General features: G+C 38.0%; 1 protein-coding gene across 1 annotated transcript in view; it reads right to left on the bottom strand.

The window, feature by feature from the left end:
- LOC121416775 overlaps positions 1 to 13531 on the bottom strand; it is a 32978-nt gene extending 19447 nt beyond the window's left edge. Inside the window, exon 1 of the mRNA XM_041610250.1 lies at positions 13445 to 13531. The gene's annotated coding sequence lies outside the window, so the exon portion shown is untranslated. The remainder of the gene's footprint in view (positions 1 to 13444) is intronic.
- Between the last annotated feature and the right edge of the window lie 1869 nt (positions 13532 to 15400).

The raw sequence follows: 15400 nt of genomic DNA, 5'->3' as shown, positions 1-15400 counted from the left end.
TGGAAAAAAGACTTTGGAATTATATCATAATTCTTTAAACAACCGGGTCTGGAAAAAAGACTTTGGATTTATATCATGATTTTTTAAACAACCGGGTCTGCAAAAAGACTTTGGACTTATATTGTTATTTTTTAAACAACCAGGTGTGGAATAAAGACTTTGGATTCATATTATAATTTTTAAACAACCGGATCTGGAGAAAAGACTTTGGACTTATATCATCATTTTTTAAACAACCGGGTCTGAAATAAAGACTTTGGATTTATATTCTATTTTTTTTTAACAAATGAGTTCGAAATAAAGACGTTGCACTTATATTATAATTCCAATTAACCGTGTCAGGAAAGGAGACTATGCACTTTTGTGCTAAATGACCGCATTACTATAGGATTTTAGTTTACAACGGATTTGCCAAAAAAATCCCTTCAAATTCATAACATTTGTGGGTAAAGTCATTATTACATGTGTGGGCGATCAAAAATTATTACATTTGTGGGTGAAATTATTACATTTGTGGGTACAGTGTTATTACATTTGTGGGCGTTATTACATTTGTGGGCGATTATTACATTTGTGGGTGTAACAGGGGGGTTGTTGCTTTTGTGATGTTTTCCTGACATCTATTTGTACATTTACTTCTGCTTTTTATTTTAGTTTTTACCTCTGTCATTATTACCTCTGCATCTTTTAGCTTTGTCATTATTACCGGTGCCATTTTACCTCTGCCATTTTACCTCTGCCTGTTTTATCCTCTGCCATTTTTTACCTCTGCCATTATTACCTCTGTCATGTTTGCCTTTGTCATTTTTACCTCTGCCATTATAAGGCTTCCTCTTCCATTTTTACCTCTCCCTTTTTACCATTAGGAGGGGCCCGATTTTTTTTCACCCATATTATCCCCGATCGGCCGCTCAAAGTTGATTTTGTTTGTTTCTTTGAAGGGGTTGTCTCAGTGGCGTAATGAGTCAAAAAATTTTGAGGGGGCTCGATGCGGCACATCGCGTAAAATTAATAAGAAGCGAGCCAAGATTTTGACATTTTAATTACAAAAATCAAAGTTTGTGATAGATTTTGATAGAACATTTTAATGGATGACAAATCATTGATCCAATACAAAGGACTCTGGTGGAGACTTTGGTATGAACGTATATACAGGTTTATTATACAGGCCAGCTAGGCAGGTCAATCAACAAGCATGGTATCCATGTTGCGGGAGATGTATGGAGTGCTTAGATATCCATACTGATATCGTAACATCCCCCTTCTTCTGATAAGATTGAGAATTTCAAATTTCAAGGATATTGTTTTCAAACAATACTTTTGGTAGTCTGCAAATTTTGGTAATTTGGCTTAATTATGATTTATCAGATATAATATAGAAACTGTTTGGTTTGTGAGAATATCAGTTTGTGATAAACTGTATGCATCTTCAATTTTACATAACTTCAATCTTGTGCAAAACTGAAAATAATTTGGATAACCGGATTGATCCTGAAATCAATATTTCCAAACAATAAGTATTTGGTTATAGTGTCTTTTTGATAATTTCGTAAACACTATCTTGACATACCAAAAATAATGTACAATGATTATACATGCACATAACAAACTTAAAACTACACTAATGTCTTCAGTGTTGTCTTCTTTCTTCTCTTTCTCTTCTTTGTTTGAGAGTTTAGAGTGTTCATAATGTTCAATCGTCGAACATGAATCTCTCTGGTTTGCGAATAGTGCGTCCAGACCTCGTGGTTTGTGAGTGTGTCTGTTCGTTGGACGTCTTCCTCTGGTTGAGTTTCTGTGGAGTGGTCTTCTTCGAACCTTACACGCTTTGGAGTTGGGTTGGTGGATGGAACTTCCCTCAAGTGAGATCTATTTCTCCTCAAGATTCCTCCATTCGGCGTTGAAACTTCGTAGGATCGAGGTTCTTCACAGACTTTGGATACTTTGGCTGGTATCCAAGTGTTGTCTCTTGGATGCAGAACTCTCACTGGCTGTCCTACATGCAGTGGTGGCAGATCAGAACTTGCATGTCGATCATGCACTTCCTTCATTTTGTCTTGCCTATTCAAGAGAAACTCGGTGGCAGTAGAATCTCTCGAAAGATAGTGACTTGGCAATGTGGTTCGGATGGGTCTTCCAAACAACATCTCTGCTGGTGATCTCAAGTTATTGTCAACTGGTGTTGCTCTCAGGTGCATCATGGCTAGTTGACTGTCTTGGCTAGTTTGAGAACACTTTGTCAACAGATTCTTGATTGTACGAACCATTCTCTCAGCTAATCCGTTGGATCTTGGATAGTGCGGTGAAGAAGTGATGTGCTTGATATTCCACTTCTTGCACATGTCTTGGAATGGTTTCCCGACAAATTGTGGACCGTTGTCGGACACAATCTCTTCTGGTGGACCGAACAGACTGAAGATTCCCGTCATCTGTCTTGCTATAGCTGCACTGGATGTGTCGGTTAGCTTAGCAATGATCGGATACTTGGAATAGTAATCAGTAACGAGTAGATACTCTTGTCTATTGAGCATGAACAAGTCGGTTCCCAGTCTGGTCCATGGTGCTGGTGGTACATCATGGGGATGCAGTGGCTCTTTCTGCTGTCTTGCTTGGTGTTTCTGGCATGTTTCACACTGCTTTATCAACTGATCAATGTCCTTGTTGATGTTTGGCCAGAACACTGTCTCACGAGCAAGTCGTCTCGTGCTTTCGATTCCCATGTGTCCTAGATGAAGCTGTCTAAGGATGTCATTCCTTAGTGTCTTCGGTATGATGACTTGACTTCCCTTGAAGAGTACTCCGTGTGATACTCCAATTTCATCTCTGTAAGACCAAAATTGACGAAGGGATGTCGGCAATTCTTGGATGGTCTCAGGCCATCCCTGAGTGACTATTTGCCATAGTGATCTGAGAACAGGATCATTAGCTGTTTCTCTCTGAAGCTCTGTTCTCTTGTGTTGTCCGAAGTATATCAAGTCAATCTGGTGCGAATCTTCGGCTTCAGAGCAGATGGATTCCACTCTGACATCTAGCGGAACATCGCGTGCTTCCTTGGGATTAGGAAGTCGGCTCAAGGTATCGGAAAGAATCATGTCTTTTCCTGGTCGATACTTGACTTGACATCGGTATCCTTGGACTTTGATAAGCAATCTCTGTAGACGTGGTGGTGCACTTCTAAGAGGTTTCTTCCATATCATTTCCAATGGTCTGTGATCTGTTATGACGGTAAATTCCTTCCCGAACAGATATGTATGGAAGCGGTTGATACCAAACACTAGAGCTAAGGTTTCCCTCTCTATGTTGGAATAGTTGGACTGTGCAGTGGAAAGACTTTTGGATGCAAATGCAACTGGTTTGCCTTGCTGGAGCAGGCATGCTCCTAGCCCTTTCATCGATGCATCTACCTCAAGAGTTGTCTCTTTCTTTGGGTCATAGAATTGTAGACATGCACCTGACGATACTGCACTTTTCAGGCTGTTCAAGGAATGTTCATGATCATCGTCCCAGATGAATGGTACTTCCTTGTGTAAAAGTTCTCGAAGTGGCGCTGACTTCTCTGAGAAGTTAGGAATGTATGCTGCTAGGTATGTGAATAATCCTAGGCATCTCTGAACATCTTCTTTGTCCTTGGGTGATGGCATTGATGTGATAGCTTCTACCTTGCTCGGATCTGGGTAGATACCTGATCTAGTGTACTTGGAACCAAAGAAGTTGATGGCTTCCTTCTTGATAGTACATTTGGAGCTGTTGAACACTAAGCCTTCTTGCTTTGCTGTCTCCATGAGTAAGTAGAGGTTCCTATCGTGTTCCTCCTCCGTTCTTCCTACGATCGCTATGTCATCTGCGATGCATATGCAGCCTGGCACATTTTGGACAATTCTATCCATATGCTGCTGGAAGATATCCTGACTAGTACATAACCCAAATGGTAGTCTTTGGAAGCAGTACCTTCCAAATGGTGTACGGAATGTGGTGAGATCCTGGCACTCCTCTGCTAGGTGAACCGACCAGTAACCAGCCTTCGCATCTAGCTTAGAGAAGTACTGAGCTCCTGCGAAGACAGGTTGGACCTCTTCCAAGGTTGGTACCTTGTGCGGGCATCTCTTCAAGGCATCATTTAACCTCCTGGGGTCAAGACAAATCCTGATGGATCCATCTTTCTTCACAACAGTGGTCATGGAGCTGCACCAATCGGTGTGGTACTCAATTTTTCTGATGACTCCTTGCTGCTCCATATTGTCCAGTTCCGCCTTGATTTTGTCTTTCAAGTGTACGCTGCACTTGCGGGGTGCGTCTATGGTAGGTTTAGCATCATCCTTGACATGAAGCATTGCCTTCCCTCGGAAACTACCAATAGCGTCAAACTGATTCGGATATGCTTGTTTGAGATCCCTTACACTTGTGATAGGTGTTTGTTTAGGTTTAGGATGGGTTGTAGGTGTTTTGTTGTCCATTGAGTGAATTGTGATAATTCCAAGGTCAGTGCAACCTAACAACCCTAGGATCGCTGGACCCTTGACATCTGCTACATAGAATGTATGTGTTGACCATTTTGTACTCTTGTATCTACACTTTATGTCCAGTGTACCCTTACATGGAATCTGTGTCTCTCCGTAAGCTATAAGTTTTATTGTTGTTTGTTTCACTACTGATTCCCACTTTGGACCGTATATTGCTTTGGCGGTACGTACTGTGATAGTGTTAGCACTTGCCCCCGAGTCCACTTTTAGGTAAAGCTTATGTTGACCTACTCTCTGTGGGCATATTATGTCAATGTTAGCAAATGCTACAGTACCTTCTGGATTTACAACTGTGTGTGGTCCACTAGTGTGTATGGTGTCGAATTGTGCTGCGGTGAATGGACTATCTGTAGATTGATAATGATCATGATCTGTGGTAGTATCATGTGTTATGTCCATTTCGCTTATTGGTTTACTCTTTCGACTTTTCGACTTTGATCGTGATTTGTTTTGTTTTGGTTTCCGGTCATCAGATACCGTGTCTGATCCTTGGTCATCTGATCTACGATTCTGTTTACGACTACGATCATTTTTCGATTTACGACAGAATTTGGCCCAATGGCCCTTGGTGCCACAGGCACGGCACTCATCGTCATACGCAGGGCACTGACGAGGTTTGTGGAAACGTCCGCAGTTACCACATGCTTTTCGTCCCTGGTTACGCTTCAACGAATCGATATTCTGTTTAGGGTCTAGTGTCTCGAGACATTGTCGGCTCGCAGCAACTGCCTCGTATTTACGACCTTCTACCAAGATTTGTTCGACCTTGTAACCTTTCGGTTGATCTAGCAATGACTTTTGGAATTCGAGACTTGGAGTTGACGCAATCACTAGCTCCATGATTCGCTCATTTAACTCAGCTTCCTCGAAATCGCAATTTTTGGCTTTGTCCCTACACCTGGTAACGAATTCAATGATCGTTTCATCTGGTTTCTGCCTGTACCGCATTAGCTCTAAGCGGTGTATGCGAAAATTGATATTGACCTTTAACTGTGCCTCTAATAGTCTCCATAGCTCTTGCGGTTTTTCTTTATCGGTCTCTGATAGCCCCGATGCATTGATTCGACGCAAGCCTTCATTGCCTACAGCAATCTTGATTTTTATAGCCACTTTTCTCTGATCAGTTATGTCTTGGTCTGCTAGAATCAGCTCCATTCTTTGTCTGAAAAGCTGGAACTCTTCTGGTAGGTCTGTTGCCTCCCAGTTCATTTCTGGATATTTTCCACTACTCATTGTGTATGTTCGCTGTACGTATTAGGTATTTAAATGAATGAGTGTAGATATTAATGTCTGATTATATCCACGTGTGAACGCTCCTTACAGTCACAGGTCGACTGGTGATGATACCTGTAACGCACTCACAGCCCTGTGTGAATGTCATTAGGTGTTTCATGCAGTGAAAATGCTGGTCACCCCCACTCACTTCTCACACTCCAGATTTACAATTAATATTAGGAAGATATTAATTCATTGTTCACACTCTAGTCCAGAAAATTAAGTAATTTAGGTTTTATCAACTTTTAGTGTATGTTGATCTTATGATGCAGACCTCTGTGCCAGTGATTGAACACAGTTATAACTTATTTAGGCTAAATTTGATTGTTTACAGTTACCGTTAGCATCTCGCTCTTTCTCACAACACTGTGTGATTTGCTGTGACAGTGCATTGGGTATGCACAGTACGGTACGGTACAGTAGCGATGCGATAGCCGGGGCGAGCAGGCACCCGTTGGGTTAGTATTAGGTTATGAAGCATGCGAATTTCGGTAAAAAAGACATGCAGTTTACTTCCCAACAATACAGTATCTGGTTACTTGATCCCTGTCATTTCAAAGGCGATCACTGGTTTCAGCTGCCACCATGATCCAATACAAAGGACTCTGGTGGAGACTTTGGTATGAACGTATATACAGGTTTATTATCAGTGTAGTAAAATCACGCGAAATCGTCATTACGCAAACATGTAATAAAATGAGGTCACCACAGTGAATCGATAACAGCGAGAGCGCTGCACATTGCCAGCGGCTCACGGAGATTTGCACGCAAACCTATGAGAAACGACCGAGAGCGAACGATTCCACGAGCTCTTCCCCCTTCTTTCCCTTCCCGGCGATTTGTCCCAAAACAAAAGGATTTCTGCAAAGTACGATACTTTGTTTTTCAACTTTATTAGCATTCGATCTATCCGCGCCGATTTTTTTTTTACCGTGGCATTTTTTTATAAATTACCAAAAGAACCTGTCCATCAGTTTTGCCGAGCTGAATAAAACTACTGATAGGCGTTTATGACAGCCGTCATTCACGTAAACTTTTGTATCCGATATGTAAACTTTCATTCTACACGTAGTGTACTGATCAATATGCACACAACGTCGTACTTGAAGGTTCGTTATAGTATTAATATTCATAGGTGATAGCAACGGGGAACATAAGATTGACATGTACAATAAAAACCAGTAAAAACTATTTAAAAATGATGAGTCCTTGATGCAGTTCACCGACACAGTGAAGGATCAGGATCGTCAATTACAAAACAGATGAACATGATGAAATTATAAAACTTACATGACTTGTCCAATATCGCATGAATCATTAATATCCCTTATTTTTCCTTTGGCTGATGACTGTTAAGTGCAGAAAAGGGGGAAACGGTGAATAATTTGGTACTGGCTGTATGGTCCCGTGGTCAGTTAGCATGCATGTTTGTAGGCCTACATTCACAATGATCACGTCGATGGTCAGAGAACAATTTCCCTCATTCATCTCAATTCTCTCTTATCATGCTTATCATTACATGTATCATGTGTATACCAGGGAGATGGGGTTTGGTGTGTGCATGAACGTGTGCATGCAAGGAAAGATAGCCGAGGTATAGGCATTAGTTTGTGTGTAAGTTCAATGGGCATGTTGGGTCGTCTCTTCGGTCAAGAGCGTGGGTGCTGTGTGCATCATTGCACGGTGCAAGCTTGTGTATCAAATACGCGCGAAACGACTAATAACAGGCTACAAAAATCACTCGACCATGCTGCCGCTATGCGAATTCGGTGTGCGAAGATTACGTAACTTTCACCGAAATTAACGCTACACCGTAATGACGATTTCTCGTTATTTTACTACACTGATTATACAGGCCAGCTAGGCAGGTCAATCAACAGGCATGGTATCCATGTTGCGGGAGATGTATGGAGTGCTTAGATATCCATACTGATATCGTAACAATCATAGGCTGATATTTCATACTTAACCCTTTTCTTTCCATTTCCTTGGTTGCGATTTTTTTTTCTGGGGGGGGGGGGCGAAACGCCGAATTCCTAACAGTCATGTCATTGTTTTATTCTTATAGAAGAGCATAAACAAATGTAATAATCTCAAAAGCCCCATTTAAATAGTGGGGGCGCGAAGCGCGAGCTGATTTTTTTTTGGAAATTCATGTATTTTGTCCTGAAAATTAAATATTCTGGGCATTGTTTGTGAATCTGAACAAGATTTGTATGTAACTACATAATTACTGCGAGCGTGAAGCGTGAGCAGACATTTTCAATATGGGTTCTGGCTTGATCGAAAGGGGGCATGTTAAGGACGATTTGCAGTTAGTCATAAGACGATGCATAGTTCAACTTTTAGATATTTTTTTTGACATTCCGACCTAAGAAATTGACATCATAAACAATTTTTTTAATAAACGATGTATTAAAAGGTAAAAGATGTGAACGCAAAGCGCGAGTGGAAAAAAAAATAAATTTCAGAATTAAAATGGGACACTCTATTCATGTTTGGTAAATCATGAAAAAGGATGGGTAACTTTGGTACCTACGTACATTAATAATGCGAGCGCAACTGGATAATTTTAGCATGTTTTGAATCAAGGATCAAGCTTCGTATCTCAATAAATAAGTGTGCGTCTGTTTTAGAGTTAGACAGAGTCTGGGCATTTTGAATGCGTGAAAATGTGTTGTCTTTTGAAGTCTGAAAACTGGATATTTTCAGCACTTTTGCAATCATGAATAGGATTTGTAAGTTGATATATTTTAAACAATTAATGCGAGTGCAAATCGCGATTTTTTTATAGACCGTCATAAAATGGGGATTTTAAGTAGTTTGTTACAGAATTAATTTATAAAGAATATGGAATAAACAAAGAAAATATGTAGGCCTACTTGACAAATCAAATAATGCCAGCGCAAAGCGCAAAAAGCTGCAATTGATAAAAATCAATTTGTAAATCAAACAAAAATACTAAAAGCTCGATGTCCGAGCTGAAATATGTTTTGTATATTGACTTAAAAGCTTGATTTTTTAAAGCTATATACATATCAGCCTATTAAGCAAGATATGTATCTCTTCGAACAGGATATGCGAGTGCGTAGCGCAACCCAAAATTTAATAAAGTGACATGAAATTTATATTTTTAAATCATTATCCAAGTCTTCCTCTGACCTTATTTTATTCGCTCGTCTCCATTTTATTTTTCTTCCTTCCTTTCCCCTTCTTTGTCTTTTTTCTTTCTTTCCCCCTTTTTTGCCCTGCCAATAGGAAGGGGGGGGGGGTGGTGGTTCCCTCGGTCCCCCTGGATCCACCTATGGCATTTGACTGAGATAACCCACCCCACTTGTTAACCCCCCAAGTGCAAGGTTGTTACCTCTGCCATTTTTATCTTCGCTATTTCTACCTCTGCCCTTATAACCTCTGCCATTCTAACCTCTGCCATTTATACCTCTCCCTTTATTACCTCTGTCCCTCGAAAATGACAGCCGTTTAGAAGGAATACGTTGTAAATTATTTTTGTTTTTGTTTTTCCTTCTTAAATGTGCATTTTGTGATATTTCCGATTTTCTGAGATAGCCCACCCCACTTGTTAAACCCCCAAGTGCAAGGTACTTTCCTCTGCCATTTTTATCTTCGCTGTTTCTAACTCTGCCCTTATTACCTCTGCCATTATAACCTCTGCCATTTGTACCTCTTCCATTATTACCTCTGTAATTTTTCTTTGCCATTTTTTACCACTGCCATTTTTTTCACCGAACCGGTCATCGCCCTTCCCTGCAACTGACTGAGATACCCCACCCCATTTGAGATTTTACATTACATTGACAATCATTAACTCGACAAATATGAACCTTTTAAAACGTTTTACAAGTAAAGTGATGATATACCTTTTTTCGTAACTATGCATTGTATACCATTGCAAAGAGCCATTATTTATGTCTTTTACAATTGGATAACAGCTTACGAAATTGATTAAGATGATAAAATTGCAGTTACTTTGGATATATATATGTAGGAAAAATTCGAAAGTGAAATTTAGCTAAATACAGTTTTCAAGGTTCGTTATTATTAAATTCACGCCATCAACATGTAAGTCTACAATAGATAATTAATACAATTAAGATATTTAAAAAATGATAACCCTTTACAGGGAACATATTGCAATCTAAATTATTTGGTTTTGTTTTTCCTTCTTAAATGTGCATTTTGTAATATTTTCGATTTTCTGGTCCCATTTACCGTCGTATTTTTATACATGTGTAACTGTTATGACATTCGCTTCATAATATGGAAGCATGTGAATAGTGTTGGTAAATAAACAAATAAAAATCTAGTTAAAAATACACCAAATTCGCCTAAAGTTAGAGATCTACGTAATCTAAAAAGAAATCAAAATGGGTAGGTCTAAAATTGTGTGGAAATGCTTTTTAATAACGGCACAATCCGGGTACACTAGAAAAATTGAAATATTTCGAGATGTAACACTGTTAATTCATAAGTCAATCATGGAAGGCAAATGGGATTTAAAGGTGGGTATTCGTTCCTGGGATCCAAGAGGGCGCTGTTGGACGGCTTGCTACGCGCTATGCTCGTATACGGATTATGAAAACAAAGCATACTCAACCTCACACATTATGCAGTTGAAATTGACCAGTCATTTAACAACTGGTTATTTAAAACATGATGTTCCTCTTCATGTAGCAAAATGTCAGATTAAGAAAATATCCTACAGTCTACGTGATAAAATTGTAATATCTAATGAGGGCCAGTTTTAAAGTAAGGCTCGGAGCAAAATGATTTTTTTTAGATAAAGTAAAAGATCCAAACCTGATTTTTTCCCTCACTCCAACACGTGACTTCATGAAAAGCATTTACCTCGACCAATCGAAATCGGTTCCAGCATTTTTGTAACCAAATATGGTCAATTAATTTTGCATAAATATCTTTTTAGGACTCCAGGGTAGATAAGCGCCCTCTATTGTTAAAATCAGTCCCGTAATGTTAAATAAACATCTACAGTGATAAATCCATATACATAACATTAATGTATGATTCCTAAATAAATATCATATGAACATTTAGTTGTTTGTTGTCAACGTTTAATTAACGATATGTCTTCTTCTCCAAATAAAGTCTTATTTCGCAATGAATTGTTTGCGTGATGTCTTATCATTCTTATACTTCCAAGTGTTTACACACGGTTATTATGCTTATCTTGTCTAATAACGTGATCGTCTCTTAGTTGTAGGTGAGATGTCATCTAAATTCATGAAATAGGTTTATTGTTTCAAGCATCGCGATTGGCCAATACACGTCACATGGCATCCAACCTTTTGTGTGCAATGCACGGCAGTAAAAAAGGTGCGCAACAACAATTGACATTGCATGCTCAAGGAGATCAGAAGTTAGAAGTTAAACAAAACTGTACTGTAACTTTTTAAGATTTTTTTTCCTGTTTTGCTATTTTATAAAACAAATAGTGCACTTGCTCTGTCGGGCTTAAAAGTAAATGCAGAGAAAGCTCGGTTTCTTCAGACGGTGCACACCGGGCACTCGCCGCCAGCGGTTCGTGCACAGTGCGGCACCAATGTAAAGAAACATCGCGTGCCCTTGCATTTCCACTTACACACTCGTCTGCATGCATTATTTTGTATAATAATGCATAACAATTAATACACAAGTCCACCCCCAACAAAACCTTGATTTGAATAAAAAGAAGAAAATCCAACAAGCATAACACTGAAAATTTAATCAAAATTGGATGTAAAATCACATTTTAAAGTTTCGCTTCATTTCACAAAACAGTTATATGCAGAATCAACTTTTTCCTGGGGTGTTCTTGCCCTTCAAAAGCTTGTTATTTTAAGCTATATACATATCAGCCTATTAAGCAAGATATGTATCTCTTCGAACAGGATATGCGAGTGCGTAGCGCAACCGAAAATTTAATAAAGTGACATGAAATGTATATTTTAAAAACTTTTTCCAAGTCTCCCCTGACCTTATTTTATTCACTCGTCTTCCTCTTATTTTTCCTCCTTCCTTTTTTTTCTTTCTTCCCCCTTTTTTTGCTCCGCCAAAGGGGGGGGGGGGCGGTTCCCTCGGCCCCCCTGGACTCACCTATGGCATTTGACTGAGATACCCCACCCAACTTGTTAAACCCCCAAGTGCAAGGTTGTGAAATTACTACATTGTTACCTCTCCCATTTTTACCTTTGCTTTTTCTACCTCTGCCATCATAACCTCTGCCATTTACACCTCTTCCATTATTACCAATGTCATTTTTTTTCTTTGCCATTTTTTTTACCACTGCCATTTTTTTTACCACTGCCATTTTTTCATCGAACCGGTCATCGCCCTCCCCTGCAACTGACTGAGATACCCCACCCCATTTGAGATTCTACATTACATTGACAATTATTAATTCGACGAATATGAACCTCTTGAAACGTTTTACAGTGATGATATACCTTATTCGTAACTATGCATTGTATACCATTGCAAAGGGCCATTATTTATGTCTTTTACAATTGGATGACAGCTTACGAAATTGATTAAGATGATAAAATTGCAGTTACTTTGGATATATATGTAGGAAAAATTCGAAAGTGAAATTTAGCTAAATACAGTTTTCAAGGTTCGTTATTATTAAATTCACACCATCAACATGTAAGTCTACAATAGATAATTAATACAATTAAGATATTTAAAAAATGATAACCCTTTACAAGGAACATATTGCAATCTCAATTGTTTTTGGTTTTGTTTTTCCTTCTTAGATTTTCCATTTCGTAATATTTTCCATTTTCTGGTTCCATTTACAGTTGTATTTTTATACATGTGTAACTGTTATGCTATTTGCTTTATAATATGTAAACATGTGAATATTGTTGCTAAATATAGAATTTTTTTAAAAAATCTAGTAAAAAATGCACCAAATTCGACTAAAGTTAGAGATCTACGTAATCTTAATAGAAATCAGAATGGGCATGTCTAAAATTATGTAGAAATGCTTTTTAATAACGGCACAATTCGGGTACATTGGAAAAATTCAAATATTTCGAGATGTAACACTATTAATTCATAAGTCATAAATATTCGTTCCTAGGATTCAAGAGGGCGCTTTGGACCGTTTGCTACGTGCTATACTCGCCGCCATTATCATTACGAAGATCATCCACCTATTTTACATTCAGCCGTCAATGTTTTAGCCAGTTATGTATACTCCGCGCTGCATACATAGTGGGCCAGACAAATAATAGATAAAGATATAAAGCTACCAAGCGAGTCGTGGTGTCATATCTTTATGAAAACAGTGTCTCTTTTCCTGGCACTTTTCACGTATCACAGGCTAAAGTTATTTGATGGATAAATGTAATGCCACATTTGCTTTGACATCGGTGTCTAAAGAACGGGTCAATCTCAACCAAAAGTTGTTTAGAATCAAAATATAAATTCCAATTAGCATAACACTGAAGTTTTCATCAAAATCGGATGTAAAATAGGAAAGTTATGACATTTTATTTCTGTTAGTGCGTAATTAAAAAAATACTACATGCTCGTTCTGGTCGGTATGCAAATGAGGTGACTGATGACATCACTCACTACTATTCCTTTTGTATATCATTGTATGAAAAAATAATCTGATATGTACTTACCTCTATAATATTGGAAATCCAACAGTTTGAATCTGATGTTAAGAATTGCAGTAGAATATCGCTGATTTCTTTATAATGTCTGGCGGGTGAAAAAGACAACCACTCACTATGAAAACAAAGCAAATTCACACATTATGCAGTTAAAATTGACCAGTCATTTTACAACTGGTTATTTTAAACATGCTGCTCCTCTTCCAAAAAATAACCTACAGTCTATGTGATAAAGTTGTAATATCTAATGAGGGCCAGTTTTAAAGTAAGGCTCGGAGCAAAATGATTTTTTTAGATAAAAACTAAACGATCCAAACCTGATTTTCTTTTCTCACTCCAACACGTGACTTCATGCAAAGCGTTTAATTCGACCAATCAAAATTGGTTGCAGCATTTTCGTAACCAAATATGGTCAATTAATTTTGCATATCTTTTTAGGACACCAGGGTAAATAAGCGCCATTTTTGTTAAAATCAGCCCCGTAATGTTAAACAAACATCTACAGTGATAAATCCATATACATGCAATTGATGTACGGCTCTTAAATAAATATATGCCCATTTAGTTGTTTGTTGCCAACGTGCAATTAACGATACGTCATCTACTCCAAATAAAGTATTCTTTCACAATGAGTTGTTTGCGTGATGTCTTATCATTCTTATACTTCCAAGTGTTTACACACGGTTATTGTGCTTATCTTGTCTAATAACGTGATCGTCTCTTAGTTGTAGGCGAGATGTCAATTGATTTTGTAAAATAGATTCATTGTTTCAAGCATCGCGATTGGCCAATATGCGTCACATGACATCCAACTTTTTTGTATGCAATGTACGGCAGTACAAAAGGTGCGCAACAAAAATTGACATTGCACGCTCAAGCAGACCAGTGCGGTAGAAGTTAAACAAAACTGTACTCTAACATTTTAAGAATTTGTTTCTGTCTTGCTATTTTATAAATCAAATAATGTACTTGCTTTGTCGGGCGTAAAAGTAAATGCAGAGAAATTATGATGAGATTATAGAAGTATAATAATTTAATGCTATACAGTCACACCAATTAAACCGAGCTCCACACCAACCGATGATAATCAGTTTGAGATCATTTTGTCCATCTGGGGAGTGTTTCATCAACATTTTCATCCGACAATTTGTCAGATCTGACAATTCTCCTTGATTTTAAAATTGCATTTTATTCAAAGTATAATGGCTATTTTTCAGAACAAAGTGTTTGTATTAAAGAATGGTATGAAGAGAGAATTTGGTATACATGATATGTAAACATCCAATAGTGAATATGATGCATGCTTCATCAAAATGCTGACTCGGAAATAGAGGAAATGGAAGTTGTTCAGAAATCATGGTTTAGTCGATGGCATCTACTGTTGTGGCCACATGCATTTTTCTAATTAATGCTGATTGAAAAACAGTTCTTTTCTTTATCAGGTGTTTCGGTGTTTGTTTTGCCTACTTGTCAAATTTCAGTTTGTAGATTACCTTATCTTGATTTGATATTGCATGATAAATTGTATTCATATCTTCGTGTCATTGTGGTGTATTTGAACTTCAAGTGTTTGAATTCTCAAGTTCATTTACCCTTAACGACTGGATTTTGGCGGGGAAACGACATCAGTGTGTTCTGTATATGTTTTAATAGTCTATGCATCCCGTTGAAGTTTGTTTATTTAATAAATTTCATATGTATTTTTTGCTTGTTTGTTCTAACCGAAATATAATTATAAATAGCAACATTCATTACTGGCTTTTCAAACCCTTTTTAATTCTCGCGATTCCTTATGACACAAGTACAACTGATATTTATAAGAATTCATTGATAGTCATGGAAAATACAGTGATACCTGTAAATGCAGTCATGAAAAATGTTGTGAAAATATATTCCTTTTTAAGTAAAATGCTTGGGCTAAGGTTTTGGGATCATTCATAAATTATTACTCTACCACATTTTAAA

Source organism: Lytechinus variegatus, chromosome 6 (assembly GCF_018143015.1).
Source record: "Lytechinus variegatus isolate NC3 chromosome 6, Lvar_3.0, whole genome shotgun sequence".
NCBI lineage: Eukaryota > Metazoa > Echinodermata > Echinoidea > Temnopleuroida > Toxopneustidae > Lytechinus > Lytechinus variegatus.
Note: the sequence above shows the minus strand (reverse complement) of the source record. Positions and strands in the feature narration are given on the sequence as shown.